General features: G+C 48.7%; 1 protein-coding gene and 1 non-coding gene across 11 annotated transcripts in view; both read left to right on the top strand.

The window, feature by feature from the left end:
* Nucleotides 1-27,412, top strand: part of LARGE1 (LARGE xylosyl- and glucuronyltransferase 1) — a 556,826-nt gene that overhangs the window by 166,841 nt on the left and 362,573 nt on the right. The gene's annotated exons all lie outside the window — the stretch shown is intronic.
* On the top strand, nucleotides 16,880-17,017 carry LOC136389948 (small nucleolar RNA SNORA76). The gene has a single exon (XR_010748490.1). It is a non-coding gene; the product is annotated as a small nucleolar RNA SNORA76 (small nucleolar RNA).

The raw sequence follows: 27,412 nt of genomic DNA, 5'->3' as shown, positions 1-27,412 counted from the left end.
AGATCAAGTTAAGATGAGGTCATGGGGGGGACCCACATCCCTTATGGTCACAGAGACACAACCAAAGGGGAGATGATGGGAAAAATAGGGAGACTGTCATCTCCCAGCGAGGCCCTCTCCCATCTCCCACTGGCGGCCACTGGAGCGGGCCTGGGACAGCCCTTAGAAGGCATCAACCCTGCTGACATCTTGATCTTGGACTTCTGGCTTCCAGAATTGTGAGAGGTTATATTTCTGTGTGTTAAGCCACCCCGTGTATGGTAACTTTGTCTTGGTAGCCCAAGGAAACGGGTGCACCCCATCTCCCTGAGCACTGTGGCCTTTCTGCTGTTCTTCACCAAACATTCACTTCTTCTCTGTCCCTCTGAAATATTGCCTTTGGATTATTATGCTTAATGTAGTACATTGTATTTACTTGTTTGTCTTTCTAGATAGGGATGATCAGTTTACATTCCTAAGGCCTAGTGGTATTCCTGTCATGTAGGATGGATGGACAGATGGGTGGATGCCCTATAGTGTACATGTCATATTGGAAGGAAGGAGGAAAGGATGGATGGATGGATGGATGGATGGATGGATCAAAAATATCAGTCAGTCTCTCTTGATTTCCTGATTCCAAAAGAGACAAGGCAACTTCTTTGTATCAAAGCTTGAAGTTTGAAATGCAGATTAACATTTAAAAGATAGATGTGTCATCTCTGTTTGAGTCTCTGGAGACAAGCCATCTTTAGGCAAGCATTTCGCACTGTAAATAACTTGGAACGTGTTAAAAAGTTCACCCGTGTTTAAGTTCATTAAATTAACGTTGTTGTGTTGAGCTGCTGGCGTGTGTTGCAGGTTGGAAGCCGCTCATCACGTGTCTGTGATTCCGCAGCCGTCTCCTCTTCAGGGACATGGGGTTTGTGAGAAAGAGAAGATCTGCTAGGTACAAGCGTGTCCTAGACCAGGAATGAAAAGACATGGGTCTGCCAGTTGTTACCGAGCGGGTTTGATTGAACCATCTGTTCAGGCAATGCAGCTAAAATTTGAGCGCCCGCTTTGAGGGGTGTTGGGTCTCCTTCATGTTGGCCCTCCCCTTTTCTAGCTTGAGATGATTCTTTCCCAGTTAGTGGGCCCACCTGGCCATCCAGACTAGGGGTGACCCTGGCCAACGGCCCTGGATTCATACCTCTGACCCTGTAGCACCGTCAGCCTCAGCAGCAGAGGCTCTTCTTTGTGTTCTCGGCCCTCTGTCCTGCGACTCTGAGCCCTGCTCACCTGTCAGTATTCTTCCTTCCCATCCTTCCTGCCTGTGCGCGCAGAACTTCTAGGAGAGAAAAACAGCATGTTGTCGCTGTCTCTCTCCCCCCCCCCCTTTTTTAAATTCATTTTAGAGGAGAGAGAGAGAGAGAGAGAGAGAGAGAGAGAGAAGGGGGGGAGGAGCAGGAAGCTTCAACTCCCTTATGTGGTTTGACCAGGCAAGCCCAGGGTTTTGAACCGGCAACCTCAGCTTTCCAGGTCTACGCTTTATCCACTGCGCCACCACAGGTCAGGCGCTGTCTCTCCTCTTGCTGGTTCGTTTGCACCAGGCACAGTTAAGGTGGCCCGCTCCTGTCCCCAGCCTGTGTCCCCCTGCCCCTCTACCCTGCCACCTGCTGCCACTCCCACACAGTGTCTGCCCATCCTCCCCTACCCCCCACCCCATTCCAGCGCCCTGGCCCTGGGGGCTCTTCCCTGGCTCACACGCTCTTCACGAAGCTTCCTTTGCTCCTGCCTAAGGTGGTGCAGCCTTCTTCACCCGCCGGGGCGGGTCATTCCGTTTTTGAAGCAGGAGACTGGATGGTCCTCCCTGGCCCCAGGTTTTCCTTTTGGTCCTTCCAGACCCCCGCATTCTCTTCCCTGTGCTGGCTGCCACCAGGGCCTGGCTTGGTGATGACTCTGGCCTCCCTGGTCAGTAGTGGCCAGGCCCTGCTCAGCCTGGAGGTAGTGTTGGACGCTGTGGTCAGAGGCGCCCTAAAGACAACATAATGCATGGGGGGGCGTGCAGGGAGAAGACAAGGGGCTCCGAATGGCTCTGCAGACAGCAAGTTTTTTTTGTTAAGTCCAGCACAAATAGCATGTTCCAGCAGTGTCTTTGTCCGTCTCCAAATCCCATGCCTCTGTCCCCTTTGTCAGACGCCTTCGTTAAACCTCGTACACTACCCTTTCCCCAAATCTGCGGGGCGTCACGGTTGTCAGTCTGTGTGTAAGATTCTTGGACTCAACACTGCCTTTATCATTCTTGTTTCAACCCTCACGCCTTCAGAGCATTGCACATAGTAAGACTCCCAAAAGTGTCGTAGAACTGGACTGGCTGGTTGGCAGAAGAAGGGCATTGTGGAGGTCATGGTCTCTAGAATTTCTTTGCACATTACCCACATCCTGAAGTTATACACAGGAGATTCAGGGCGGGTATGCCTCCTTTCCTCCCTGGCTCTTAGGGGCGCTGGGCTTCTATCACCATGGTGTGCACTGCTACACCAACTCCCAGAAAAGAATATAAAAATATTCTTTGTAGAATTTGCCCATTTCTGTGGTATAAATTCTCTGACTATTAGGAGCCAGGCCGCCTGGAATCCCCTTCTTCCTCTCTTCATATTCTCGATGGTTTCTGGACTTTAGTTTTGAGATTGCGTCATCCAGGATGACTTTCTTGACCACTGCCCACCTGTCCCTTGCCTGGCAGAAGCTCTGTTTCACACGCCTCCTTGTTAATGTTGGCTATAAATAGTCCTTCCCAGGCTGTGTCATAATTGTGTGTGCTTGGGCATCTCTCTTCTACTGTCGGCGCTCCGTGGGTGGGTACCAGCTGTGTTTGATTCTTTCCTCTAACCCAGCTCTAAGTACAAGGTCAAAGACAGAAGACGTTCCACAAATGTTTGTTGAATGAAAGCATGTTTTGACTGTAAGGGACAGTCACCTCTGTACTTAGCTCGAGAGGAGTGTTTCATGTTGATACAAGTTCTGTTCCTACACATTTTAGTTGCCAGACAGACAGGTCTGCTCCAGTTTGAAAAGGGGGGTGGTTGTGTTATTTATGAGACATAGGTACATGCCCAAAGCCCAGGAGCAGGAAGGAAAGCTCAGTTTTTACCTGAAATTTTTGGAAGCAAGGCTTTTTCTTCCCAGATACAGGAAGCCATAGGGGTCTGTCTGGTTCTCTGTCTCCTTGTCCCTGTCTACCTTTTCCCTCTGACGTGTCTTCCTTTCTTTTTTCTCTTCTGCTCCCCTACCCCATGCATTGCCCTTTTCTGCCATTCTTCATTCATCACTTGAGTTCTCCCCCTCTTCCTGTTCTTTCTTCTTTTGCACAACTCAATATGGTCCACCACCTCCAATTCTATGTGTTCCAGCTTAGGTACTGACCATCTCTTTGTGTGTGCCTTATTTAAAATGTCCATTAGAATGAGTATGATTGGCTCAGCACTCCTGGTTGAAGGTCCCAGGCACTATCTTGGATCAGGCGCCCCTGGCTGGTGTAATCAGTTGAGGGGAGGATGGTGTCAGGGCAGAACACACAGACGGTGATGGACTTGTCTAGGACATTCAGAAATTCAGTGTTTTCTCCCAAATGGTGCAGTCCCAGGCTTGACTTGGAGTTGAGGTGGGGTAGGCACATCATTCTCAATAAAATAATTGCAAGTCAGGATGGAAAGAGCTCGCCCGTTGGCCACGTGGCCAGCTCACTCTTTGTTGGCTTATGTTGTTTCCAGCCAAAAAGAACTTAAGTCTATTAAAAATAATCGTGCTTCAGCTTCCGTGTTTGCCTCTGGGAGTCCAGTCAACACAGTAATTAATTATCCTCAGCATGAACAGATTTCCTTTAAAAAGCCTCCTGTTTGTTTGTTTGTTTTTAGCCTCATTCTGAGCCTCCTAATTTGTCCAACCTTGATCCCCTCATCAATTGGTCACTGTCTTAGATTTCACCCCAGCATCTGGTTCGGCTCTGCACAGCATGGTCTTCTGGTGGGCCCGCTGTGGTTCTGACAGACCACACATAACCAGGGGCCCTCAGCGGAGGATGTGTCTCTGCCATGGTCCGTCTCTCTGATTGATATCTCAAGGTATTGACGTGCTTGGGCATTGGCTTTCTGTACACAAGTCAGTCAATGTGCTAATAAGGGACTGTGAACTGACGATAAATAACAGCCCATTGGCTTGATTGGAGGGACAGTATAGCAAGTACCTAGAATTGTCGGCAGTGAGCCGGAAAGGGTGGTCTACACTGTAGTATTGGGATTGAGCCTCTTTTTAAATGGCACATCTCACAAGCTATGGCAGGCACCTAGAAACGGGGAAGAGAAAGTCTTCAGAGCTGAGGTGGAAGGAAGAAAAGCAGAGTGGTGATGAAGAAGAGGATCCCTCCCCGAGGTGTGAGCTAGTGTTGAATGCAGTGGGGAAGTCCGCAGGGCTGGGACAGGGATGGGCACCCTGGCTCTCTGGGATGCGACTTTGGAGGAATGTGTCTGAGGAAACATTTAGAATGTGATTGGTGAAGTGGCTCCATGTGCAGTTTGGTCATCTCCATCCTCCACACGTTACCTTTCCTTTCTCGTCTGTTGTGTCGGAGAGAGAAGTAAATGCCAGTTTCGTAAGTACAGGCATTAGTGCTTGGGATACTCACAAAAGTGGTCTGGGTCAAGAGCCTTCTCAGATAACCTGTGGCTAAGAGCACTCCTGTCCTGTTGTGGGTGCTTGAGTGTCTTAGAGTGGACTTATGGGTCTTCAAGGGCTCCCTGTGGCCTTTTTTGTAAAAACTTTTATTTCTACAGTGTTTTCATCTGACCCTAAGCAAGTACTGAGTAGGTCAGGAGAGGGTCTGGGGCCATATCAATACCAGAAGAAACAAACCTGTATTCAGTGCTAGCCGCTGAGGGCAGGCTTACAAAGTACTCTTCCAAAAGAGGCCTGGATGGAAAACACTGGTGATTGACTCTCCGAGAGTTAGTCAGAGGCACTGATTGGGATGTCTCCTTGAGGTCTAGAGTAGTGCACCACTGAATAGAATACATAAATAAACGGTACACATAACTGGTGGGTGAGTGGGAGGGTGGATGGATGGATGGAAGAAAGGCAAGGAAGGAAGGAGGGAAGAAGAAGGAAGAGAAGAAGAGACCCACCAACATGACCACCAAACAGATACAAGTTTTGGTCTACTGGGAGAGGTCGAATAGAAGATCCATGGCTAAGAGCAGCATGTGTTGGGAATTGGTTGGGAATCATTTGGGTACTAGTAACAGAAGAACCAACTAACAGTGGCTTAAATAAGAATGTATTTGTCTTACCGTATAAGATCTTGGAGGTAGGTGGTTGATACCATCAGTACTGTGGCTCAGTGACCTTCGAGCTCTGCATGAGTGTCTCTGCCGGTCTCTCTGTCGCTCGTTTTTACAAGATGGTTGTAGGAACTCCAAGCTTAAGCAAACACTAAAAAGCACCCCATCCCCACAATGGCCAGTTTTTAAACATTTACCACATACTCCTGCCTATTTGGCTTGTATTTGTAGCAAGTAACACATAGGAGAGGCTCAATGTGTCTATTTTTTGAATGAGTGCACAGATGAAATACAAGATTCTGTTAATTTGAATTTCAGATAAAGATCTATCAATTTTTATTATACGTTTATCCTAAATGTTGCAGGGGACATACTTACACTAAAATAAAGTTATTAGTTCATCTGAACTTTAAATCCAATGGTTGTATTATATTTTTATTTCCTAAATCTGGCAACTCTAGGACATAGGAGCAACTATAAAAATTGATCTGAAGGTTTACCTCCTTTACACCAAGTGAAGGCTACTTGTTTTAATGCCATGGGGTAAGCTGGAATGTTGTCGATTGTGTGAAGTGTTGGAATAACGTATCTAGAAGGAAACATGAAATTGGAATTAGGAGTTAGTGATGGGGAACTAACTCAAAATTAAATAAATGGTGGATGGTTTGTAACTCCTTAGAGCGTTTCCTTAGTGTTGGTTTCAGAGCAGTGACAGGAAGGGCCACACTGTCAGCTGGACTCACGGCCTGTGAGCTCCGGCCCTTTGCTCGGCGACATGTGTCTGAGATCACGTGAGAGACCTGAGCTGTCAAAGAGTAGCAACTTAAGCCCTGCCTGTGGGATGCAGCCGGAGTTGTAGGCGGGGGTCAGATTGGCGATCCTTGCCACCTGTCCCTGGATTGGAAAATTTGGGAGAGAGAATTTCTGAACTGGGAGCTAGTTGGAAATACAAATTCCTGGGCTCCTCTCCAGCCTTACTGCAGCAGATGCCTTGGAAATGGGGAGCCCGGAGTTCTTACATTTTAGCCAGCCCTCAGGGTGATCCCAGTGCCCACTTAAGTGGGGAGCCACTGCCCTGGATGGTGGAGAGCTATCGAGGAGTGTCTGCTTTGCAGACCAGGCAAAGTGCAGCCTGCTGTGTGGGCCACCTGCACACACAGGTGGCCTGGAAAGGCCACCTGGAGTCTGGCTGACTGCCCAAGTGTTACCCCTGTGTCTGGTTAGCAACCTGCCCTTAGAAACAGTGACTCAGAGAAGCAGGATGTCAGCAATCCGGTGTGCCTCCAAGGAGCAATGGGAAGGCTCAGTGGGCTGCAAGAGGACCTGTTGGCCACGTATCTTACGTTGATGTTAAAACATGAGGAAAGCCCTGAGTGATAGGCAGGTTCTGGTCCTGAGTGACATACAAATGCTTACTTTGTTCTCTGGACCTCAGTTTTTGATTGTGTAAACTGAGGCTTTCAGGGGAATAGCCCTAGTTCCCATTCTTTCTTGCCCAAGCTTGTCATTGTCATGTAAACGATGAAGAGAGTAGAAGCCCATGGATTCCTGCCCGTTGAGCATGAGTTCAGGTCTGCCTGCTTCCCATCCAGGCTTTCCTATCATTTTGTTACCTTCCTCGTTGCTCTCCACAATGTAAAAACAGGTCCTTTGGGCAGCTGCCCGCTGAGGATGTGAGAGAGGCTGCCTGTGACATGGATTTCAGGGGACAGCGGGAGTGACCGGGGTGGGGGGGCCCTGGAGGCCCACAGAGCTTAATTCACATTTCTACAATGGAACACAGACAATATGAGCTAATTAACCTGTGCAAGCATCAGTTTCTCAGTCTGAATAAAGGGCCGATGAGCCCAAACTTTGAGGGCAGCAGTGATGAGGTAAGGTGCTCCGACACGGATTTCCTGCCACTCTTCCCTCCTCCCACCCCTGATGGGATCACCCACAAGTCTCCTCACACAGGCCCCTAGGTATTCAGTACACAGGGTGTAGCCACCCGACATCCTTCCGTAACCTGAGCTCACAGATTGGAACTCAAGGTGCTGAGGAGGCCGGAGTGAGAGGTGTGCGTAGATCAGAGGTCTGTGTGTGGTTGGTGGTTCTTGGAGTAGTACGTGGGGCAGCGAGGCCAAGAACAAGCCCATGTGAGGACAAGCTAGCGAGCAATGTGAATGATGTCACAGTCCATTTCACCTGAACATTGCGTATTATTTTGCCATGCCTTTTGTTTTTTCTTTCTTTGATTAGCTGGTCACTCAAGCCAGTTTATATTATAGTTTTGTCTGACCCCAGAGCCAGCACTAATGGTTTTCCCTGCCAAGTCTGACTTTTTCATTTCATTGCAGTTATGTGGTCATGTGACAGAGGAGGGAGCCCATTTCTGGCCTGCCTGGTGGAGACTCATTTTGAAATGCTGTATATCTAAGGGTTAGGAGAAACAAACCCATTGATAGACTCTTTTTTTCCCCCTTGAAGTGAGAAGTGGGGAGGCAGAGAGACAGACTCCCACATGCACCCAATTGGAATCCACCCGACAAGCCCACTAGGGGGCGATGCTCTGCCCATCTGGGGCGTTGCTCCATTGCAACTGGAGCCATTCTAGTGTCTGAGGTGGAGGCCATGGAGCCATCCTCAGCGCCCAGGCCAATTCCAGTGGAGACTTGGCTGTGGGAGGGGAAGAGAGAAAGGACAGGGGGAAGAGTGGAGAAGCAGAAGGGTGCTTCTCCTGTGTGCCCTGATTGGGAATCAAACACAGGACTTCCACACATCAGGCCGACACTCTACCACTGAGCCAACCAGCCAGGGCTGATAGACTCTTTATAACTAAAGAAACTTACGCCTGAAAATAAAGCCTAAAACGCAACCACCAACTAGATAATTAAGGAGTTGTTAGATTAGCTAGAATGTCAACCTGTGTCCAGCTGGGTGTGCTGGCTAGTGTGTTTAAACACTGGCCAGTGGCAACCACAGTAATGAATGAACACTGACCTGTTCATTCCTGTGCATTTACATACTGGAGGCCTAGCAGAGGTGGGGAGCCCCTTAGTGAAAGGCTGTTGGGGATACATTTTAGTTAATGTGGTTCCAGAAATGGAAATAGCTCTCTCATTTCCCCCCACCCCCGTCCAATTTGGCAGATACAAAGGGGGAGCTGGAACCTTTTTGAAAACTAACTCTATCCATTTCTTTAATGATCATCTGAGCAATGAAGCCTTCTGGGACTATTATGTATAATCGTTCTCTAAGCTATATCCATTTTCCCTGGTCTCTCCCTTCCTCCTTTTTAAATAAAACTGATTGATTATAAGAAAATAGATACGAAATGAAGCTCTGAGCGTCTTAGCACTCCGCAGCCCTCAAGTGCTGTGATTTTGCTCTCAAGATGGAGAGGTTCGTAAAGGGAAGATTCTGAGGACAGGCACAAAACAAACGAGCCAGGAGGACAAGCAGATTAGGTGGCTGTGAGTAGCTGCCTTTGTCACCACAGGCAAATATTTGATACACCTGTGAGTACAGCTGCCATGCAGTGGAGTTCCTGTGGGCAGTGGAGTCGGTGCCACAGGAACACGATTTATTTAAACTTGACTCCCTCGAAGAGGCTGGGTGCTGGGGTTACCTCTCCTGTTCCCCCTGCTGTTGCCTCGACTTCCCTTTTTGAAAGACTAGTATGTTAGTAGCTTTTCATGTTGGCCTGTAGAATGAGTGATACCCGCATATGCCTGTTCTCTCTCCTGTTCCCTCCCTCCCCACCCCTCTCTCCATCCCTTCATCCCCCTTTCCCTCCATCCCTTTCTTAATTGCTGTGACTCTCACCACTCTCGATTTCCTTCAGTCCTCCACCTGTTCTTTTCTGTGTCTTGAGAGCCGAGATGAGGTTCCTGATGATTTTCCATTGCTGATGGAGTGGAGCGTGTGGCTCCCCTCGTTGCCAGGTCCTGGGCTGTCATTCTGCCGTGACTCCCGGCCAGTGCGTCCCTGGCCTCAGGGGATGCTCTACTCTTGAGCTTTTTTTTTTTTTTTTTTTTTTTACAGGGACAGAGAGAGAGAGAGTCAGAGAAAGGGATAGATAGGGACAGACAGACAGGAACGGAGAGAGATGAGAAGCATCAATCATCAGTTTCTCGTTGCGACACCTTAGTTCATTGATTGCTTTCTCATATGTGCCTTGATCGCGGGCCTTCAGCAGACCGAGTAACCCCTTGCTCAAGCCAATGACCTTGAGTTCGAGCTGGTGAGCTTTTTTTTTTTTTTTTTGCTTAATCCAGATGAGCTTGTACTCAAGCTGGCGACCTCGGGGTCTTGAACCTGGGTCTTCCGCATCCCAGTTTGACGCTCTGTCCACTGTGCCACCGCCTGGTCAGGCTCCTCTTGAGCTTTTTAACGCTTGAAGACCTCTTTCCCCATGACCCATCTGATCCTGCCCGCCTCAGGAGTGCTTGCACGCTCGGGGAAGGGCCATCCTCTGACAAGGCTGTCGTCCTTCCTGGTCCGAGGCCTTTCACACGCAGTGCTAGGCCTGGCATCCGGGCGTCTTGGCTCCCCTATCACGTGGCACCGTCGTCTTGTTCTTTACCCCACACGGGTGTCGAAGAGGGTGATGGGAATGGTTAAAGCTCTCTAGAGTCAGACTACCTGGGGTTGAATCTTGGCATGAGCTTCTACCAGTTGGGCGAATAGGACAAGTTACTTCACTTCCCTGGACCTCAGTGCCCTCCGCTATCAAATGGCACACCCCTAATTATACGGCAACCATGAGCGCTTGTCTTTATTTTCAGAAAGCTGGAAGAAGCAACTTCTATTTAAAACGGACATTTCTGCCTTCTCTTCCCTACCCTGCTCTTTCCTCTCCGTCTGGTCTCGGGGGCACCTCTGCTCGTATCGCTCGGCGGAACGGCAGCGCACGTCACGTTTCCTGAACAGAGCCGTCTGAGTCCATCTGCTGCGAGCAGCTCACCCCACTTTTCTGCAGGAAGATGACCGACCCTATCTCTGCTTCCCAGCACATCCTTCAGACTTTTATTTCATTCAGTATTTTTGGACACATTTAAATGAAAGTAGGAAGAGGTCCAGATCGGGGGTGGGTGTAGCAGACTATTCTGGTACAGAGGTCAGACCCCTTGAAAGAGGATGAGTCAGGTCCATTCTCAGAGTGTCGGGTGCTGCCCTGCCGTGCCTATTGCTGCAACCCTGTTCCTCCGTCCCTCTGTCCCTCCGTCCCTCCGTCCCTCGGCTTCCACAGCTTACAGAAGCCCCCGGTCACACCTGGTCCTTGCGCGGGCCCTGCCTTAGCCCAGGGCCCTGCCTCTCCTGCCCCGGTTCACCTTGTTTGCCTTGTGAAACTGCTTCCTCTCTGTGGCATCAAGTTGGAGTCAAGTGTTTCTCACCCCGTTGCCTCCCTTCTAGTCCCTGGCATGGTGCCTGGTGCACAGTAGGGGCTGAGTAAACGAAGAATGGATGCTTTTCTAAAACAAGGGTTTGGCACAGTTTGCTAGCAAAGGTCTTTTCCAGTTCTGTGACTTGTGGCTTTGGAAATGTCTGCAGCATTTTCACTGGTCTCTTGAGAAAGTGTTTTACAACGTCTACGTTCCGCTCGGATACCCCTTTGTTGAGACCCCGACCTCCTGTTGAAATGCGCCCCTGGTTTTCCAGAACTTACCTGCCTCCTTCTCTAGTATCAAGGGTGTCCTCCTCGCCCTCAAGTCCCTGCGCCTGGCACTGGGGCGCCTTCCTTCATTTATTCTACTGCAATCGAAGCAGTGCAATTGGGGTGCTATTAATTCCTCAGAAACCACTTGCATTATTTTATTCCTCTACTTGGGGAAATTGAATGGGTTCCTGATGCCCATTGTATCCAGGCTAAATGCTTCAGTTAAAGGGCTATTTATGGTCCTCCAGGACCCCTGCACCTGGCCACTGTCGGCCCGTGTCCCTCCTGCTGCTGGCCCAGCTCCTGTGATCTCTTTCCCATTACTCACGATTTGACTTCCTGGCCTTTAATTTATGCCGTCATTCTTCCTGCCTTGCTCAAATCAACACCCTGGCTAATCTATGCCCACGGTCATACACGAGACCCAGACCTAGCTGTTTTCTAGGGCTAAAGCCAAGGTTTCAGCTTTCATTTGTCATTCGGTTCACCAATTCAGTCTCTTTCCTTCCAAGAAGCCTTTATTCTTTAAAATCCCTAGTCCTATGCTGCTTACTGGGTATCCCTCAAAGGCTTAGCACATATTAATACCATTTGTATTGCATTATCCTGCATTCCTGAATGTTAACTTTATCTCCTTGAATTGCTGGGGAATGCCATGCTGTCGTGAGCTGTTGTCCCCTGCTTCTTTCGGACCTGCCTGTGGTAGTTTGTGCTCATAGAGCTACTCACACAGACATTTGTTGGAGGACCATGGTATTTTCTTAATAGGAATAGAGAAAGCAGAGACAGTGGAGTTAGATAATGACAGTGAACTTTTTCTCCTTCCTTCCTTCCTTCCTTCCTTCCTTCCTTCCTTCCTTCCTTCCATCCATCCATCCATCCATCTGGCAAGAGAGGAAAGTACATCGAAGTGGTGTTGAGATGAACCCTAAGGGGAAAGTTTAATTTGTCCCCTGGGCTTTCCATGATTCTGTACCTGGGCAGGGGCCATTAGTCTCTGTGGCCGTTTCTCATCATGGCCTCCCTCCCCTGGGTGATGCTGCCTGGCATGCTGGCTGTGTGGGGGGAAAATGCACTGGAGAGAGGGAAAAGGCACTGGTTTGGGTCTGATGCAGTCATCGGCAGTCCCAGAGCAGAATCTCGGAACATCAGCTGGGACCTTCAGCTGAGGTTAACCTTGGCCATGTCATCCATTTATATGTATGTTCACACGTTCAGCAAATACTCATCAGGACACTCCTGTGCACAAGGTTTTCCATGAGACACCACCATGAGGGTCCTAGGAGGCCTGAAATTCAATTTGGAGGGTAGGCATCCATCCGATGGGGGCTCCCTGAGGGTTGCTGTGATCCCACAGCCGCATGGCCCATGAGGAAATTGTGTAAAACTTGGTGCATTATAATGGAAAACAAGTAGCTCTGTACAACAGTGTGTCCAGATAACCTTGAACACAGAAGAATAAGTTACAGTGATAGGAAGTTACTGGCTCAACCAAAAGTAATTTTAATCCTAGAGCAGTCTTGGCATCTCAGTGTCCAAGACTATTTAGCATAAAGTTAGGGAGACCCTGGGTCCACTCCCTGTGTCACTCTTTGAGCTCTCTGTCCCTCTGGTAAGCTACGTAACCGTCCTGTGTGTCTCGTGCTTCTCAATGGGCTAACAATGGAAATGACTTTTATTGGTGAATCGTGTTCCCCTCAAAATGTGTAGGTTGAAATCCTGGCACCCAGTGCCTCAGAATGTGACTGTATTTGGAGACATGGACTTGAAAGAGGTAATTAAGGTAAAATGCGATCGTACGGGTGGGCCCTAATTCAGTATGACTACTGTCCGTTTAAGAAAAGGAGATTAGGACACAGACACACGCAGAGGAAAGATATGTGAAGACATATGGCTATCTATAAGCCAAGGAGAAGAGAGATCGGGAGGAGCAAACCCCTGCTGACACCTTGATCTCGGACTTCCAGCCTCCACAACTGTGGTAACTTAGATTTCTATTGCGTCAGCCCCCCGGACTGTGGTACTTTACGGCAGCCCTAGTGACCTCATGCAGTGACATTCACCTGGAGAGAGGCAGTGACTCGGAAGGCGTCCATGCGATGTCTAGGCTGCAGTGTGTGGCACGTGGTGGGGAATCCCGGCGAGGCCAGGTGAACAGGCTCAGGCTGGTGCTCTGTCAGGTCTTGTGTACACCTTAACCAGCATGGCCACCTCCTACAGCGCTCTTTCCGGTAGAGAGACCCGGTGCCGGGCCCGTGGTGATGATGATTAGATTCCTTGTCCATGGCGGTTCCACTGAGTGTCAGCAGCTGCGGTTCCATCTGGGGAAGCTGTCCACCCTGACAGTGCCAGGCTCAGGTGAAAGCATCGGTTCTCCCCAGGCCCCGTGGTTGATTCATCCCAGGCAATGACCAGAGGAGTTTATCGTCAGGGCCTTATGGGGGATACATGCAGAACTCCGTCACTCTCAGCATCTCAGCTTTCATCAGCCTGGGCGAGTGTCCCTGCCTCTCTCGGACCCCGGCTCGGTCCGGCTGGCATGTGTGCCCACGTGTCCATTAGCTTGGTCTCTGCTTGACGATGCTGCAGACACTTCCAGAGCCAAGTACATGCTGGTTTCCTTGTTTCTCTCTCTGCCTTTCTCGAGGCCCTCCGTGCTGTTGGTTGTCATGGGGGCACTTGTCCGCACGGTCTGCAGGGTACCGCTAAAATCACAGTCGTGACATCGGCCCCTGGGGTATGTGGGTAGCCCGTGGGAGGCCGCTCCATCTGGAAACTCAAAAGAGAAACAAAATCCTCTTCTACTGCTTCCCCCAGACTTTTCTGTATCTTTGTAGGTAGACAAGGCCAAGTGGGGAATTTATAAATTGACACTTTTATTCCCCAAAAAACAGCTTTTTTTTTTTTTTTTTTTAAGTTCCTTTGATTCCAAAACAGTGGGAGCAGAGAGTGAGTTTGGCCAGGAAGCCAGAGCAATTGGAGAAAGAAGGGGGAATGAGGCATGTGTGCCTGGAGTCCTGTGCGCCTGGAAGGAAGCTCTCCGTCGTGCACTGCGGACGCGGCCACAGACCCCAGCGAGAGAGCCCCAGGACCATTTCCGGCTGGGAAACACCTGGAGACGTACTTTCTAAGTTGCAACGTCTCTGGCAAGCCAAACTTGACTCTAATAATCTTGTTATGTGGCGTTTCAGTACTTCTTCTACTCCCTGTCTTTCTCTGGATGGACACACAGCGAAGTGATCGGGTTGCCCGTGTCAGAGGGCAGGTGTGGTCCCAGGGCCGTGTCTCTTTAGCTGTTGGTAGAAGGATGACAAGGAGTAGGCGTGCCCAGCCAGCACCAGGGCAGTGAGGAAGGGAAGCCGGCGTGGTTGCGTGGCCTTTCCCCCTTCTTCCTCCCATCTCTTGATTGGGCGTGGCGTCCCTCAGCTGGCCTTTCCCCCTTCTTCCCCCCATCTCTTGATTGGGCGTGGCGTCCCTCAGCTGGCCTTTCCCCCTTCTTCCCACCATCTCTTGATTGGGTGTGGCGTCCCTCAGCTGGCCTTTCCCCCTTCTTCCCCCCATCTCTTGATTGGGCATGGCGTCCCTCAGCTGGGCTCGCCCTTGTCCTTGTGTGCCAGTTCTAGGGCCTCCTGGAGGTGGCAGCTTTCCTCCTGGGTGACGGAGGTCGTGGTTTCGTTTTCAGGCCCTCCTGAGTCGGCCGTAGCACTGGGGTGTGAGCTGGGATGGTGGTGCGAGGCCTCCAGGATGGTAGCGGCTGTAGGCCGGGAGAGGGCCAGGCACAGGGTGCCTGCCGAGGAGAAGAGCAACTAAGATGGGAGGTTACTTGTACAGAAGATCTGGGACCCGGTTGTCTCATCTTGATTTGCTGAATCGTTTCCTTTCTTTAAAGCTCCACGGTCTTGACTAGACTCTCCCTTGCCTCCTCCAGAGGGGTGTCTGAAGTTACATAGAGCTATTTGTGTAACAATTTGCCCGTCTTTGGTGGGGCTGAGACCAATTTGCCAACTTGCCCCAGGCCACACACTGAGTTATGGGGCAGGGCTGGGACTTGAACTTGAGACTTCCTTCCCAGCCTGATGCTCTTCCCCTCATGCTGACCTCTTGCTGCTGCTTTCTGGGAGCACTCACCCTTCTGCTCCCACCTCTGGCAAGTCCCATGAGCGACTCCTTTGGCAGCAAGTGACATTCAACAAAGGGCAGAGGTGGCAGAGGCCCTGAAGAGGAGGTATGGGGGGTGGGGGGATGTGATACATGCAGTGGGTAGAAAGGGCAAGGACCTGGAAACTGGCTGCCATGTGACATTTAAAGACTTTCCTGTGTGTAGACAGAGACTGGGCAGAGGTCATGGACGATGCCCCGCACGGGGTGCCCCTGAGAGGGAGCCTGCACGTTCCTTCCGAGGCTCAGCTGAGAAGGCCCCTCCTAGCCGTCAGAAGTGCTGCTGGAGGTCTGCGCTGTGTTGTGGGCTGACCCTTGTGATCCATGTTTGTTTTAATGGGAAGCAGCCCTCAGAAGAGAAAGACATGCATTTGTATGCAGCCCGTCGGATGGCGTGGAGATAAACTCAGCGCTGCTGAGACGACACGCAGCCAGCACGTCGCGGGGGAGACGCACAGGCGCGGAATGCTGATTTTCCTCACCATCTTTTCTAGAAACCTTCTTCTGGGCCACACACCTGAGGTTGTTCATGTTAGGGGCCGTCTAGCATTGCAATTAAATTGCTTAGGTTTTGGAGACAGCCCTGTGTTCAAATCCACATATTGATGGATGCATTTTCCATCATTTATCCGTGAGGCTCTCAAAGGAAGTCCCTTTTATGACCTTCATTCCTTTCGTCCGTGAATTTGACATTTAATGCCGAGTGCACAGATTTCTAGCATTTCTACGTGGATGTCAAGGACGCTGCATAGTGGCTCACACATGTTGAGCGTTCGGCGACTGGTAGGCGCTATCCTCAGCAGCTGCGGTGTCCTCGTGACGAGTGCCTCATTGACTTGGATGGATGTGGACAAGGTATATAATAGAGTGCCCCGTCCAGAACCTGGCCTGTGGTTATCTTTAATAAATGAGAGCCGTTGCAGGAGGCTGGGAGAACTCAAAGGTCTGAATAATTCAGCAGCTACAGCAGAGCAGGAAGATCCTGGGACGTGGATTCTGTCCCCTGCCCCGTCTCCACATAGCTGTCTGGCTGTGGCCAAGTCACTTTACTTGACATGGCTTCACGTTCCTCGTCAGTCCAATGGGGCTAACTGACTGAGCTTTGCGTGATACTGCAAAGAGATTGCAGAAATCCTTTGTTCATCCGTGGCGGATAGATCTGAACCGCGGGTGACACCCGATGACACACTCTCTGGAAAGCATGCTGCCAGTTCTCTATGGGCAGACACTGTGCAGACCCTTTAACTCAGTGATTCTGTTTTTTAGGAAGGTCTTGTCCCTGTGTGTAGATTCCCAAAGAAAAGGGGAGTGGGGTAGAGTGAGGCCTGTTAGAGTGGTTCATTAGCTCAGTTGGTTGTAGCATTGGCCCAATTAAGCCAACGTTGTGGGTTCAATCCCCCATCAGCGTGCATACAAGAATCTACCAATGCGTAAATAAAAGGAACAACAAATTAATGTTTCTCTCTCTCTCTCTTTCTTTCTCTCTAAAATCTATAAATTAAAAAAAAAAAAACAAAAAAGTTCAAAATTGGAAACTCCAGGTTGTCAGGCAGTTTGGCCGTTTAACACCCTGGAGCGCCCTGTGGCCAGCCACGGGAAGGCCACCGGGAAGGCCGAGCACATGACTTCCAGTGGAATGTGGGATGTCCTGTTTGGGATGGAGCTGAGTGCTGGGGAGGCTCTGTATTTTAACTGAGGCCCACAGAGGGATGGTGACTTTTGAAATGAGTTCCTCCATCCACCGAGCTCCGCTTTCTGGGGGTCCTGTGCTGTAGCCGTAGCCAGGGCACTGCCTTGGAACCTCTGCAGTGCCTGCCCGGTGGCCTCAGAGGTCTGGTGGCCGTGCCAGAGCAAACCCAACTCGTTCAGATCCGGGGCTGCTTCACTGTCCCGTGAGCGACTCCTTTGGCAGCAAGTGACATTCAGCAAAGGGCAGAGGTGGCAGAGGCCCTGAAGAGGAGGTGTGGGGGTGAGGGGGCATGTGATGCATGCAGTGGGTAGGAAGGGCAAGGACCTGGAAACTGGCTGCCATGTGACATTTAAAGACTTTCCTGTGTGTAGACAGAGACTGGGCAGAGGTCATGGACGCTGGCTTATCTCCTCTGCCTGGGTTTCTCTGGTGGTCCCCGTGCCTTGCAGCAGCTGTGATCAGGGAATGGGTTTGGATCACTCAGGTCTCAAGGTCCCCTTGGCGGGAAGGATTCTTCCTCTGAGGACCATTGGGGGTCTCAACAAGGGACTGCTCACAAAGCTTTTGGCTCTGAATGAGTGCTCAACTGTTGGTTGCCTGAGCCTTCTTGGAGGTGTGGTGGGGGTGGGGATCGGCAATCACTTTCGTGCACAGCTATCATCTGGCCGGGATTTGGGGAAAGCTCCCCATTTCCAGGACAGTACAATTGCCCGTGCATGCATTCTTGTACCTGCTGATGGCCTCACAGATATAGGCAATGCATCTCTGAAAACATTAGCTTGGAATTTGTGGGGCTAGAAATAGAGTTAACCTACTCTCCAATAGGTTTATCCGTCTCTTCATAAAGTCATTATAGCCCATGATAAAAAGAAATGAGGGTCCATAAAATAGGAAATTAGACATCTGGTAATTCCTAAGATTTAAGATCTAAAAATTTGATAATTCAGTGCTTTACACGGGCAACCTTATTATGCCCTCCCTCTGCTGAATGTCCGTCAGCAGCTGCCTATGTTGAGGATAAGATAGAAACTCAATCGGGTGCACAGAGGCTTTCCTGATTCAGCTGCCCCCTCAGTCTCATTTTTCTGACATTCTTTTTTGACGGTGCAATTCCAACGAACATGTGTGTATTAGTTTCTTGTTGCTGCTGTAACAAATCACTGTGAAGTTAGCTGCTTAAAATAAGAGAGGCTTATTCTTTTGCCCTTCTAGAGGTCAGAAGTCCAGTAGTGTTCACTTTCCGGGCTAGAGTCAGGGTGTCAGGAGATTTCCACAGACTCTGAGAGCAGAATCCATCTCCTGGCTCATTTCACCACCTGGACTTCTTGACGTTTGGCCTCTTCCTTTATCTGCAAAGGTTATCACTCCAACTTCTGCTTCTGTCATCACGCCGACTTTTCCTCCGGTGTTAACTCTTCCTGCATGTTTCTCATAAGGGTCTTGTGGTTACGGTGGGCTCCGCCAGATCATCTGAGGTAATCTCCCCACCTCAAGGTCTTTAATCACACCTCCAAAGGCTCTTTGGCCATTAATATAGCTGTCACAATTTTTTTTTTATTTAATTCCTTTTTTTCCTTCTTTTCCAAGTGAGAGGAAGGGAGATAGAGAGACAGACTCCTGCATGTGCCCCAACCGGGATTCACCCAGCAACCCCATCTGGGGCCGATGCTCTGACCATCTGGGGCCATGCTCGCAACTGAGCTACTTTTAGTGCCTGAGGTGGAGGCTCCACTGAGCCATCCTCAGTGCCTGGGGCCAAAGCACTTGCACCAATAGAGCCATGACTGCAGGAGGGGAAGAGAAAGAGAGAGAGGTAAAGAAGGGGCTGAGGAGAAGCAGACAGTTGCTTCTTCTGTGTGCCCTGACTAGGAATCAAACCTGGGACCTCCACACACCAGGCCAGTGCTGTACCACTGAGCCAATTGGCCATGGTCAACATTCACAAATTCTAGGAATCAGCCCATGGACATCTTTGGGGAACCATTATTCAGCTTATTCCAAGGTAGTTCCCTGGTCTTTGCACCGAACATTCTCACTGCCTGGGACCTCTTTTCCTGCCTTCTTTGCCAGGCTCATGCCTGTTCACCCTTTAGAACTTACTCTCGGGGTCTGCTCTGGGAGAAGACTTCCTTGGACCTCCTCTCCCCCGCCCCGCTGATCTGGCAACGCGCCTCTCCGCTGGCTTAGTAGCGTTACCACACACTGTACTATAGTTGTCAGTGTATTCGTCAGCCTGTTTTAGAAGTCCTTGAGGACAGTGAGTACAGTATATCCATCTTCCTGTCCCTGCCCTGTAGACCCATGGCTGCACGTGGTCAGACTGGTTGACGGGTGCCCAGGAGAATGGGGACCAGGGTAGGAAGCAGGGGCCACCATGGAGACGTCCCAAGGAGAAGCCCTTGGTCCTGATTTCCATGCAGCCGTGCTTGTCCAGGAATGGCCTTTCCTCCTGGGAACTGAAATCCTTCGGGCTTCGGCATGTCAAGTTCTGTGTTCTCAGGTCCCTTCAGCTATCTTAATTCCCTCTTTGTTGTGCTGTAATAGATTAGCCAAAGTGAGAGCGAATAGACAATTTCCTATTAACATTTATATTGCTTTTCCTTTCTATTTCTTGGCGAGGCTCTGAAGACTGGGATGGCTGCGGAAAATATTCTTTCATCCAAATGATGTCCCTGCTGGGGCTGGATTCCTGCACGTTGCTGGGCCATGGAGAAGAGTGGGGAGGGGGTGGGCTCAGGAGCCCAGGAAAAATCTAGGCACAGAATTCAATCCAGAAACTGCAAGTTGGGTTCGGTGAACGTCAGCGGACAGAGTGCCCACTGTGTCTACTCTGCGGGGTCTCTGTATGACCTACTGTTTATCAAGTGGTCTTGTGCTGAGCATTCTTCCAAGTGCTTTCATTTCATCACCTCCTTTTTAGGACTACCCTGTGAAATCTGGTTCCCGTTATTATTCAACTATTACAGAAAAAGAAACCGAGGCAGAGAGTGGTTACTTAACGTGCCCGCGGTAGTAAGTGGCATGGGCTCCAGAGCCCACAGCTGTACCGCTGTGCTGGTGGGGAAGACCTGGCCCGGTCCCCCACATGCCCGTGCCCAGAGGTGGCATCTGACTGGCATGCATTGAAGAGTGCGATTCACAGGTGGTCAGAGGTTTTGAAGGGCATTTCAGGCAGAGGGAATAATAAACACAAAAACAAGGAAGTGTGCAAGTATAAGGTCTACCGGAAAGTTCTATCCGTTTCTATCACAACAAATTTTGACACGTAAGCACATGTTTATTTGGCGCATGTGTGCCTTTCTATTTTTATCACTTAATGTGTACATACTGACGTGGCAAATTAACTAAAACAAAGTTGATTCACGTTAGTCTTATATGTGAAGCGATAGTGTACCTACCCATGGCTACTGATAAAGTTCATTTATGCCACTGTAATTTTTACAAACTTCAACAAGGAAGAAATTCTATAGAAGCATGTAGAAAATTATTGAAAATGTTTGGTGAAGGAATAATACTATCACTTGTTTTTGTCCTTACAAAATTTTTTGGAGGGCAAAAAATTCAAAAATGAAGAAGATATCAAACAAGCACTGGTTCAATTTTTCGCATCAAAAGATAAAACATTTTTCAAAAATGGGATATACAAACTGCCCTCACACTGGCAAGAAATCATTAATAATAAGGGCAATTATATTATTTAATAAAGTTTATTGACGGTAAGAAAAATTTGTATTTTATTCCAAAAACGGAACAGAACTTTCCAGTAGACCTTATATTTTGTTGATGAAAGACTGAGTAGCAATCTGAGTTACTACAGGTGACTTTCAAGGCTGTAGGAAAAGTTGACAAGGAGCACGAGACCTGGAGGGCCAGGAGGGACGGGACGGTATCGCCAACAAATGGGTTTTCTGATCTCTGGTCTGGAGGTGAGCCCCGGGAGGCAAGGTGATGTCGACACCAAGTGTCTCAAACTGGGGGTTTACAAGTGCCCTGGGATCTCGATGAAATGCAGACTCTTAAGTCATTGATTTTTTTTTTTTTTGAAGGGAGAGAAAGAGAAACTTTAGTTTGTTGTTCCACTCATTTATGCATTGACTGGTTCATTCTTGTATGTACCCCGACCTGGGATCAAACCCGCAACCTTGGTGTGACAGGATGATGCTCTCACCAGTTGAGCTACCTGGCCAGGGCCCAGACTCTAGTTTGTAAACATGGAGTGGGCCGCAGGGTCTGCTTTTCTGACGAGCTCCCAAGTGCTGCAGATGTATGTGATCAGGAGCTGGCCCCATGTTGGGCAGTGAGGGCGTAGAGGGGAGGGAGGCGCCCCGGGGTATGCAGGTGAAGATACTTGGGAATGCTGTCCTACTTGGCTGTCAGGCTAAAGGATCTGTGGTTGCGTTCTCAAGAAGAACGGCAGAAGATGGAGAGGGAAATGGGGAGTGGAGGCAAAGGTGTTCAGCAAGGGAGGAGAGAGAACTGGACTTCCTGTGAAGAGGATGCTGATGGGAGTGAGCAGTGTGTCAGTTACATTGAGGCTCAGCAGCATACGACAGTACGGCTTAAACCAGGAGGCAGTTTGTCTCTCACGTCCCAAAAAGCCTGGGTGTTGGCAGTGTGGGGTGTGACATGGGGGGGGGGGGTCTAATGGTGTCATTTGATTCCTCGGAACCATCTTCCTGCTCTGCCATCCTATTCCCTAGACTAGGGCACCTCAGTGTCTAATATGGCGCTTGAGTGTCAGCATTCTTGCTGACCAGCAGCCAAGAAGAAGGCCAGAACAGGCACGCATCTCAGTGAGCACACTGCCTCTGAGTGGCCTCTCTGAAGTCCCACTGTGTGCTTGGCTGCCATAGAGCCTGTGAGGTCTAGTCTTTTCTCTGGCTGTTTGCTCCCCTCTATGTAAACAGGGTTCTGTTCCTAAGCAGAAGAGGGGGGATGGACATGGGCAGTGGTGGGATTGAAATAATTTAACAACTGGTTTTCAGCCCTAATGACCGTTTTAAGTATGTAAAAAAAAGATATACTGAAAGGTAGTTTGTTATTTCATGCATATATTACTTAAATAAGAACAATAAAAGAGGTACACAAAACGAGATTGTTACAAGAAAGAGTTTTAAAATATTAATGAAAAATATTAAATTATACCTGACCAAAAATAATAAGACTGTTATTTAAGGTATTTTCATATTGCTTCTTGATTGGCGTCCCCACTTGCAATTTTTTTCATCTATGGATGGAATGGACATTACTATGGGCACTTAGAATACACTGTTGCACAGATGAACGCTAAGAAAGAGTAAAGAACATAAATTTGTGATTTCCACATTGGGCGGCTGCCCAGGTGCCCACCTTAGAGAGAACCCTGATTACAAGTGCCATTTTAATAACCAGTTTGAGGAACCCAACAAAAAATTAGCTGTCGGTTCTGCTGAACCGGTGCAAACCAGCTGAATCCCACTACTGGATATGGGATGGTCACAAGTTGAATTTGTGGTGAAAAGTTAAAAGGGGCAGGGTGTTAAATTAATCAGGTTCTGGAGGGTGTACGTGAGTGGCAGCCCCTTGCGCCGATAGGACTCTGAATCTACTTGTGCCCTTTGCTTGTCCTTGTTCCTTAGCGTGAACGTCTCTCTCCTCTGTCACAGAAAACCTGTCCAAAGCTCTCTTGCCTTACAAGACCCAGCTCTATGCCAACCTCCTCCGAGAAGCCCACCAGGAACCTTGAATTGGGATCAGTTCTCCAGCCTCTGAACAGAGTGTGGTGCTAGCACCTCCGTCTGCCCTCATTTCATTCTCTGTGTGTTTTATGTAGTAGTTTGCACGTGTCCTCCTCTTTAGACTGTGAGTCAACGCTCGGTCCCTGGAACCGTGCCTGGTACACGATGAATTTCCAGGCTGTGTTAATTAAACTTCAGTGAGCAGTTAAATTTGAGGGGATCCAGCTGACTGTGTCTGGCCCAGGTGTTTGTCCTAGAGCAGTGCTTCTCCGGCACTGGAGGGCTTGCTACAACTGCTCTCCCCCCCCCCCCCCACCGTTTCTGATTCAGTAGTTCTGGGGGCATGCAGGGCTAAGAATGTGCATTTCCTACAAGTGCCTAGATAACGCTGACACAGCTGGTCCCGGATGGCCCTTCCAGAGTTGGAGTTCACCCTCCTTGAGAAAGACAGATTTGTTTCTTGTTTTCTGGGTTTTTTTTTCTGGGGAATCTGCAGTGTAAACCCGGCCCGAAAATAGGCGTGGGAATCAAAGACAGGGACGTGAAGTAAGTGGATGAACCCATAGAAAAATATTTAGGATCAAGAGTGCTTTGGAGTCTTGTTTCTAATTTTTTTCCAGCTGAATTCCCGTTTTACCTCATTTTAGATGCTGCCAATCATGAGCTGTGTACCTTTATTTAATATACAGCCAAGAAATTAAAAAAGCATTTTAATTAAGCTGTGGCACAATGCTTTCTTGTCTGTTTGCATCTTTTCCATTTATGGGAAGAAGCCCTTTAGACCTAATTAGGTGGATTTTCTCCTATTCTACTCTGCTTGCTCAGGAAGGGAAATAGCAGTGTGTGTATAGGTTCGGGTATTCCTGAAGCTCTTTCCTGTTGGGTCTCACTCTTCGGAATCCCTTCTCAACTCCGGGCCACCGCCATCTGTGTTTTTCCACATTGCGTTGCCCTTCACACTATCGTGAGCATCAGAATTCTGATAAAGACCCTGCAAGAAGGCATGGGACAGCACTTGGCAGCTCTGGGGAGCGAGCCAGCCCCCAGGTCTTCTTTGGAGAAGGTGGCTGACACATCTGACTCCCCCTCTCCTCCTGCCCCTTCTCACACTGTTTGGTTCATAGGGTTGGAAGAGCGATACCCCCTCCCCCCATGACCTCTAGGATCTTCATGGGAGCCACTGACACCCATTCAGCAATGACCTCCATGGAGCCACGGCTGTGTGGTCCTCAGTGATTGCTGGAGCCTCCCTGGCGTTCGAGACATGAGGCTGAGAAACAGTCAGTCTTAGCATCAGTCCATTCTTCTTAAAATGTGGACCCCACGCCAGGCACATGTTTTCACTCTTGTGGCTTTTCTCATCACCACGTTGTGAATGTTTACGATGATTGTCCAAGGTCGGCATTGCGACCTCAGTTTTATGGATGAGGACCTCTGGGTCCCCATTCAACATGCTGGCAGGTGCTCATTCACTCCACAGATATTTACTGAGCTCCTGCTTTGTGCCAGTCACCTTTTTAGTTCCTGGGAATACTGAAGTGGAAAATTCCCTGGGGACAGTCAGGAAAGCACTAGGTACTGAAGATTGAATCATGTAAGTGCTTTGTAAGAAGAATAAGTTCGGATATGCCATGCCGGATATTAGGGAAGGTTTTTTGAGTAGACTCTATAGTGAAGTGAGGGTATACTCCATACAGTTATCAAAAAAGTACAGATTTCGAAGAGAGGAAATTGCAAGTGCAAAGGGCCTATGGTAGAAATGTGCTGTCTTCTTTAAGGAACAGTAAATTTAGGCAGTTTTTACCTACAATACTTGTGACATCAAATGTATAGGGTCTTTTTCCCCATACCAGTTGTCCAACTCTCTGGACACCAACTGTGTATCGTATAATTTAATTCTGTCACAAACTACCCACAGGTTTTTTTGTGTTTTTTTTTTTGTTTTTGTTTTTGTTTTTTTTTGCGAGAGAGAACAGACAGACCGGAAGGGAGAGAGATGACAAGCATCATCTCGAATTGCGACACTTTAGTTGTTCATTGATTGCTTCTCATATATGCTTTGACCAGGGGGCTATAGATGAGTCTGTGATCCCAGGCTCAAGCCTGCGACTTTGGGCTTTAAGCCAGTAACCTATGGGCTCAAGCCATCAACCTCAGGGTTTTGAACGTGTGTCCTCAGTGTCCCGGGTCATTACTCTATCCACTGTGCCACCCCCTGGTGAGACATAACTACCCAAAGTTAATACAGACTCCATAGGTTAAGGGCTCGGTCTCATCAAACTTCTCCCACTTCAGACTCTAATCATAAGCACCAGGTTTGCCACCTATACTTCTGACTAACTGGCTGTACATGCAGGTGGTTCCCAGAGCACCACTACCCCTCTCCCCTGGAACTCAGGGAAGTTCTTTACTTATAATACTGGTTTATTATAAAGCATGCAGCTCAGGAACAGCCCAATGGAAGAGATGCATAGAGCAAGGTGAGGAGCAGGGTTCTGCATCCACTTCTCTGGCCATGCTGCCTTCTCAGGAACTTGGTGTATTCACCACCCTGGAGTTCTGTCTGAACCCTGTCTTTTAGGGGTTTTGTGGAGGTTTCATTATGCAAGCATGATTGACTACATCATTGGCCATTGGCATTTAGCTCAATCTCCAGCCTCTCTACCCTCCCTGGAGGTTGGGAGTGGGGTGGGGCTGAGAGTTCCATCCCTCTGATTATGCCTTGGTCTTTCTGGTGACCAGTTTCCGTCCTGAAACTGTCTAGCGGTCCCCAGCCACCAGTCATCTTATTAGCATACACAAGATACTTTTATCATTCCAGAGGGTTTTAGGAGGTGTTATGTCAGGAATTGGGGACAAAAACCAAATATATGTTTATCATAGCAAGGAAGCCAGCTAGACTGGAGTGGTGGAAGTTCAGAAAAGGCTCAGTAAATGGCCCCAAATTGGGATGCAGCTGAACTGAAAAGTCCAGATCCTTGGGGTGCAGGTCTGGGGTTTGTCCATGTGCAGGCCAGTGGGAAAGCCACTGCAGATGACATGCTTCTCTGTTGATCAGAGTGAGTTTAAATCTTTTAAGAGACAGAGGCTTTGATTCATTCAGCTCCAGTAACAGCTCCCCAGCAGAAAAATATTCTAGTTGCTGTCACCATTGTGCTGCTGAGGAAGTAAGTAGCTACAGTATCTGACTCCCAAGCTGCAGTTTAACCAACCCAGGTCAAGATCACTGCACGTGTGCAGAGGTGAGCAAAGGAGTACAAACATGTCATCCCCTTTTTGTGTTCTTAAAGTAGAATATGGGACTTTCAACTCCTCCTCCTTTGAAGAACATGGTGGGGAGGGAGACTTCTGGAAGCCACTGTAGACAGAACAGATCTGAGTTTTCATCCCAGCTCTGCCGATAATTAGCCACGGTACTCTACCTACTAGAGTTCTGTTATAGGCAAGAGAAGAGGTGAATTTAAACAGGGAAGAGTTTGGCCCTTATTAGGTGCCCTGAAGAATCCTACAAGAGGCTAGAGACACAGGCACTAAGCTGAGCTGTGAGTAGCAGTTCTCCGAGCCATCCAGAACCAGACCTTGGAGGAGACTTGGTCAGAAGGCCACTGGGGCAGCTCCTCCCAGAAGGACCACACAATGTCTGCTGGAGGTGACTTGGCAGGACGGGCGCCATATTTGACACTCGTGAAGTTTGGGATTGAACCAGGGGACCTAACAACAGATGCCTTGGAGAGAAAAAAAAATGCTCCTTGCTCATACTTTCTCAAAAGAGAAGCAGCGGAAGAGGTTTCACCTCCTGATGTTTATTTCTGCCTCTCTCGTCTCACACAGGTGTGTTCACTTGGTGGGAACTAAGTTTCACAGTCGATGTCCTAGGTGTAAAGGCCTCTGGAAAAGGTCTCACGTGGCTCTCCATGTACATAGGGGAAATATGAAAACAATGCTATTGTCAATGGGAGAGGATGAGGGGACACGAAGGTTTCTGCATGTCACTCAACTTGTTGAAACATCAGGCCCAGTAGATTGAATAAGTTATGCAGGTATAATGCAATATTTATAACAGCTACTCAAAAAGCCATACACAGAGATACCCTAAAAAAAACTTTCAGTGAATCAAAATGAAATTCTAAAGAATGTTCAAGGACCATACAGGAAGGCAGGGAAAACACCAGTGAGATGCCATTCGAGTAGCAAAGCTAAAATTAAAAAGACTGACAACCTCAGATGTTGGTGAGGTTTGGCGCAAATGCACCTCTCACACGTAATTGGTGTAAAATGGCTTGTCCACTTTTAAAACAAGTCTGCCAGTTTGTTATGAAACTAAACAGACATCTATTTTCTTTTTTTTTTTTTTTTTATCTTTTTGTTTTATTTTCTTTTTTTTTTTTAAGATTGTCTATTCATTTTAGAGAGAGGAAAGGGGGGGGGATTGAAGGTGGGAGGAGCGGAAAGCATCAACTCATAGTAGTTGCTTCTCATATTTGCCTTGTCTGGGCAAGCTTGGGGTTTTGAACCGATGACCTCGTCATTCTAGGTTGATGCTTTATCCACTGTGCCACTACGTGTCCGACGGGACCCTGACCTTCTTGACCCTTCAGTTCCAATTGTACTCATTGCTCACACTGAAAACAGACCAGGGTTCATCACTAAGACAGTGGGTAAACAAATCATGATCTGTTAATAACACAGTGTAGCTCACTGAGAAGTAAAAAGAACAGATGACAGAACCATGTTACAACATGGAGCAGTCACAGAAATACATAGGCTGTGAAAGGCTTACCTCAAAGAGCATATACTTGGAATTCCTAATAGATGACATTTGGGGACAGGAAGCACCAGTTGATAATGAGAATAAATCACAAACATGGTAGCTTTTGGAGTGTACAGGTGAAGATGGACTGGAAAGGGGTCT

The sequence above is a fragment of the Saccopteryx leptura genome, chromosome 1, assembly GCF_036850995.1.
Source record: "Saccopteryx leptura isolate mSacLep1 chromosome 1, mSacLep1_pri_phased_curated, whole genome shotgun sequence".
NCBI classification, from domain to species: Eukaryota; Metazoa; Chordata; class Mammalia; order Chiroptera; family Emballonuridae; genus Saccopteryx; species Saccopteryx leptura.
This window is presented reverse-complemented; position numbering and strand designations above follow the sequence as displayed.